The following is a 6,653-nucleotide window of genomic DNA, read 5'->3' on the forward strand; positions in this document are numbered from 1 at the left end:
AAACCCTAACGGGTTGATGTGACTATGATGCAATGAATGAGATGTGTCTTACGTGTCTTACGTGTAGGGTTTGACTCATGGAAGGCGCCAAGCTCCAAGCTTGGATGGAGCCGCCGAGTGACGGCGACGGTGGCCTCTCAAACCTCGTCAGAGCGACGAAGACATCTACAACCGAACAGATCCAATCCGTAGGGCTCGCACGTAACAGACGAACTCGTATGTATCGATAAGACTCTCGTGACATTGTAGTTTCTCTCATTAATTCCTCTCTCACCTACCTAGCCTGAGCGCAGTGGAGTCAAATCGAAGTTATACTGCAAGAGATAAGAAAATGAGCGATGGGAGAGGACGGCGTACCTCATCAGCATGTGGCTCATGGCGCAGAATTTGTCGACAGTCGGCGGCATTCGAAGCGGGAGGCACCGAAGAGTGGACGGTGGCTTGACTAGCAATAAGATGCAGGAGCTCAAGGTAAAGGGGGAGCGGAATTGCAGAGACGAGGGCAGCAGCGATCGCGGCTCAAACCAACAGATGTTCTTAGTCAGCATGATTCTAACGGCAGTGCAACGGAACAAAGGTTGGCAGCGGTGGTGAGCAGAGCGGCAGCGGGGTAATTTGCCTTCTCGGCAGAATGCCTGGCCAGGAACGAGGTGGCTACTGGAGGTGTGGATGGCCTGTCAAATCAAGGACAACCTGATCGGGCCAGGAACGGAAGTCCGCGGGTGGAACCTTCGGCTAGGTGGTGGGGAACCTACCCCAACCGGAGTTGGTGCCTTTCGAGGGTTGGGACATTGGATTCCCACGTCTGTCTTCACGCCCTCCTAGGAAGGCGGCAGCAACTGCCTCACCACACTGAGGCAACGTGGTCCCGTGCTTGGCGAGAAGAGGGGTGGAGGTCGCCGAGTGATCCACTAGGGGTAGAACGCCACAACCTGACGTCTTGGGTTCCTTGAGTAAATCCTGACTGTCACAGTTGATAAGCCAAAAATAGGGGTAAATTTTATGCAATTTTAAACCCTTGTCGTTGTCAATTTTAGCTTATACAATAAATTTATAAAACCCTGACATAAGATGTATTGTGATAAGTAAAGGTATCGTCCAAGGGAAGCTAGTAAGGAATTCAATTTGATGTTTTTCCTTAATAATTCAACTGTAATTAGAGTTAATTTGATCTTCAATGAAGATCAAATCAATTTAATTAGACAAGGAGGTTAGAGAGGGGGGTGTAGAAGAGATGAGAGGAGTAGAAGAAATAAGGGGCTCTAAGATGAATTAATTGATCCAATTGAATGGATCAAAGGATTCAATTAGAGAGATTAAGAAGAAAATTTAGATGTGTTTTGGTTGGTTCTTTAGGTTCGACAATTCATTAATAACAACTCTATTGGATAATGAAATGGAAAATTTAATCTCCTAGAATGTTAACCCTTTTATAAGTTTTTTTATAGTTTTCTTTTATATGCACTTGGAATAGCTAGGAAATCTCTCGATTTCTCCTCTTAATCCTAGCCAGGGCTTGTACATTCCACTCAAGCCAAGCGATTTAGAAGTTCAGACAGGGATCAAGAAGAACGATTAAGAAATGCAACTAACAACATCAAAAATACACCAAAAGTTCAAATACAAAGAAAAAAATAATACCAAATAGGTTGATCCAAGCTGGAGCTCCTCTCTGTCTTGCAGCTGTGATAGAGCACCATCAAGAATGAGATCCCCCGCTCAAAATCCAGCTTTTATACTTAGGTTACATTGTGAAAATCACCATTTTACCCCCATTTAGTAATTAATTTTTATCTATCAATGTAGGATTTTATCTAAATAATCCAACCATACAGATAGAAAGAGGGGGTCAAGACGAGCAAATCCATAAAAAATCATCTCAATCGAACTTCAGGATAAAAAGTTATTAATAAATGAATTTAAACCAATTTTAGCCATTGGATTTAAATTCATTTATTTATTAATTTATTTATGCCACACGCAATGATGTGTCGACTTGGGATTGGCTGAAAAAAATTTGAATTCATTTTCGGGTTGAATCTGCAAGCGCCACGTAACGCCTGGTGAAAATAAAGGAAAAATAATTAAAAAACAACACGGTATGTAGCGCTTTTCGCATACCTGTACGCTCTTTACAATTTAGGCCATTTAAAAAGTGCCATGTCACCTCCCGTGCATGCGCTTTGCGTGCACAGCATGGGAAGTGAGCTTACTTCCCGGAGAGAGACTGGCCTGGAATCTTGCAATCAAGTCCCTGATAAAACATGTGCATGCAAAAGGACACCGCTCAAAAAATATTTGTGTATATATCCTTTTTGCTTTCTCTCTCCTCCTTATTTTCATAAAAACCCTTAAAAATAGCTGATTAATTGCAATAAAACCCTGTAACTGTTTAAATAATATCTTTACGCCTGCATACACAATTGAGAGTTTTTTGAGGGCATAATTGCAACTAACATTTACGAAAATTCCTTGGAAGAGTAAAAATTGTTTTAAAACTCATTTTCTCATTATAAATATATCCTTTACCCTTTAAAAATTCATTTCTCACTTAAATAAATCTCGAAAAATCCAATTAAATCTTAAATAAATCCTCAAAAATTCCATAAAATTCAGTACTTCATCCCCATAATAATTAAGCTCGAAATTAAATTTTAAACCTGCCATTTTCATTTAAAAATAATTATTTTAAGCTCAAATAAATCCCATAAAATTCATAAAATTAACACAAAATTAGGGAAAATTCAGAAATCACTTGGGAACATTAAATTTATGTAAATATATGATAACAACCCCATTTTAAGCTCTTTAAATGCATAAAATTCTGCTAATAGCATGAAATAAAGACTGAATTTAGGGTGTTATCAACGGTCAATGAAACGGACCACTCTGAGTCGGGCAGGCACCCGGCTTACAAGTGGTTGTTGACCGAGAGCTCTGGGCGGCTGGGGCATGGTGCAGGGTCATGAGAGACGCAATCGTACGTTGTCACACCCTCGAACGTCTGACAAGGTTCAGGATCAGTCTCATGTCTGTCGTGGTGCAGGGCGAGGAGGCTATTCACTCTACCCGGACGCTGCCGTCGCGTACAGGAATGACGGGAATCGGGCGACGGGATAGGTTGAATTCTCTTCACCCTATGATAAATATGCCGAATTGTCGAGATGAGTGCTCATTCCTTGATGGATCACACACCTGCGATTAAGGGTTGGGGGGGGGTGTGGGGGGGAATTGAAAGATCTGCGAGTAGGCAGTCCTTCTTCCCTACTCCCCGATCTCCACTTCTCCTTCTCCCCCTCTCTTTCTTTTATCAAGAGGGGTGAGAGCAGACAAGAACAAACATGATTTCCTTCAACAATTCTTCCTGGTCTACCTCTTAGGCCGCGGCCCTCTTCCCTTATAAAGGGGGAGGAAATGGGCCCTTCAGTGGGTCAACAAAAGGGGCTTGGGTCCATTAGGGGGCCCTTATATATTGGGCCTCCCACTACAACTCAAAAAGAAAAGGGGGAAAGAACTAGAGGCCCCTCCCCATGACGATGAAAACGGGCGTAGACGGGATGCGTTGCAATGCAACGAATTCAAAACAACGAATACGAAGAAACACTAACGACTAAGAAACAATGAAAATCAAAAGGCGATAATGAGAATCTTCACCCGGTCTTCAATGACGGTTGTGGGGTGGCCCAAACGGCGTCGTCGATGATCCTTGATGGCATGCGCCATCAGGGGATCTTTTATGGTTTGGGTCAATTTCTTGGACTCCCTTTTATTGTCTAGGACGTGGCATGGGAATCTCTTTTCTCCCTTTTGCCTCCTGTATTTCAAATAAAACTCCAAGAAAAAGAGAGAATATGCTTGAATCTAAGGAGCCAAGAAAGGTTGGTCTCACAAATTAGTATAATATAGAAACATAGATCTTCAAGAAATAAACTAGAAATCCTCACTTTAATCTTAAATGGTGAATAATGAAAGTCCAAGCATAAAAATATGTGGAAAAAATCAATTACAAAGTCAGATTTTTATTGATTTAATTTTATGTTATCAATAAACTATTTTTACTTTTTATTCAGGACTGGGATATCAAGGCAGAAAAACATAGTGAGTTATTCCTTTCTTCTCAAACTAACATTTCACTATTACAAAAATTTTCTAGGTCTGACCATGTATAATTTGTGTTCCTTAAATGACCAGGTAAATGCCATCAAAAGGAATTATTTGAATGGACCAGTTGGTTAAAAATTTTGGAATTCTAAAGAACAAGGGTATTCCAGAAATAATACCAAAATAAAATTTTTCAATACGGTTATTACTTCTCTAGCAAAATCTGAGGAACTTCTAGCCCCATAAAAATTAAACAAACTTTAAGTAAAATATCAATCCTTCTTTTGACGATTTATTAAGTATTGACCATGAAAAACAAGAAATAAGAACAAATGGAAGCTCAAATGCTAGGAATATTCTAAGAATTCAAAAAAGAGATGGATGAAATAATAGGACTAAAATATGAAAGTAGACCCCAATCAAAAAGGCAAAGTTAAAAGAAAAATGGATCTCACATTCATGAAGCATATAGACTTCCAATTCAACCCTAAAAAATTCCATAAATGTAAATTTCATAGAAAATAATATTTATCTGAAAATCATCACGAAAATGAGATTTTAAAGGATATTTTTAAACTCAAAAATAAAGATTTAGCACAAAAAATTAATAAATAAATATTTATCAGAACCTGATCCTATCGATTACGTTCCTTATATTCCCTTCCCCTTTCTTTCAAAATTGGAAAATTAAAGCACATTCTCATGATGAACATATTTTGGATATTTTGATCAGACTACTACTGAAATTAATTTGACAGTAGTATGGAAAATTCATTCCTATGCTAAAATTTTGAAAAATATTTTCATGACTAGTCCAGAAAAGAAAAGCATTCTGTTATCTAAAAATGCCTTTTCTATTTCTCAAAATCTGCCTCCAAACATAGGAACCCAAGATATCCTTTAATATGTGTGAAAAAGGAGGAATATTTTTCTACCAGCCACTACTTGTTTTGTGAGAAATTGTTGATATAAATGATAAATTTAAAATTTGAGATTTAAAACCTATATTTTAATATCTCCAGTTGGCACACGGATCTGTTAGGAAACATATTGGATTTTTTGAATATATATCAGTAAAAATATAATATTTTCATTCATGGTTATTTTTATTATGCCTGACATGAAGCTAACTGAAGAACTTAGAAATTATCTTATTATTTTGGCGCAACCATCTTCGCTACAACCATTCAAAACTCAGATTGTGAAAAAGGCACAATGGAACTGAAATTTGCGGAAAAAAAAGTCATACTTTAAAAACCTTTTGAGGATGTAATTTTAGTTTATTCTTTTGAAAATGTCAATCGCGGTACTTTATCCTCGCCTTCACATATTTTAAGGATCAATTGAGTTGAAGTCTTTAAAAGATATTCATTCTGTTTAATCAAAAGATTTCATAAAGCATTACCATCTAATTTATGATATGCTTTATAGGATTAAATCATGGCTATTCTTTTATTATTTCTTCACTTGTCCATTTGAAAAATTCACATTTCGGAGAATGTCTTTTGGATTACCTGATGCTCCTCATACATTTCAAAGGCGCTTGAATGCTATATTTTTTGAGTTAGTGGGGGATTGTTAGATATTTTTATGGATGAGTTTTATTTTTTTGGTAATCGCTTTAATGCCTTTTTTATCTCATTCGGAACAAAAATACAGATATGTTTGGAGAAAAAAAGGTGGCACTCCGTTAGAAATCCATACTTGTTAATTTGTTTTCTCATTTTGAAGAAAATCCACTTTATGGTCAAAGGGGCACATATAATCAACATGAATAGATTACAAGTAGAGAAAAACAAAATAAAAGTTATCCAGAACATTCATAAAGCATTACCATCTAATTTATGATATGCTTTATAGGATTAAATCATGGCTATTCTTTTATTATTTCTTCACTTGTCCATTTGAAAAATTCACATTTCGGAGAATGTCTTTTGGATTACCTGATGCTCCTCATACATTTCAAAGGCGCTTGAATGCTATATTTTTTGAGTTAGTGGGGGATTGTTAGATATTTTTATGGATGAGTTTTATTTTTTTGGTAATCGCTTTAATGCCTTTTTTATCTCATTCGGAACAAAAATACAGATATGTTTGGAGAAAAAAAGGTGGCACTCCGTTAGAAATGCATACTTGTTAATTTGTTTTCTCATTTTGAAGAAAATCCACTTTATGGTCAAAGGGGCACATATAATCAACATGAATAGATTACAAGTAGAGAAAAACAAAATAAAAGTTATCCAGAACATTCATAAAGCATTACCATCTAATTTATGATATGCTTTATAGGATTAAATCATGGCTATTCTTTTATTATTTCTTCACTTGTCCATTTGAAAATTCACATTTCGAGAATGTCTTTTGGATTACCTGATGCTCCTCATACATTTCAAAGGCGCTTGAATGCTATATTTTTGAGTTAGTGGGGATTGTTAGATATTTTTATGGATGAGTTTTATTTTTTGGTAATCACTTTAATGCCTTTTTATCTCATTCGAACAAAAATACAGATATGTTTGGAGAAAAACGGTGGCACTCCGTTAGAAATGCAT

This window comes from Wolffia australiana, chromosome 11, assembly GCF_029677425.1.
Source record: "Wolffia australiana isolate 7733 chromosome 11, ASM2967742v1".
NCBI lineage: Eukaryota > Viridiplantae > Streptophyta > Magnoliopsida > Alismatales > Araceae > Wolffia > Wolffia australiana.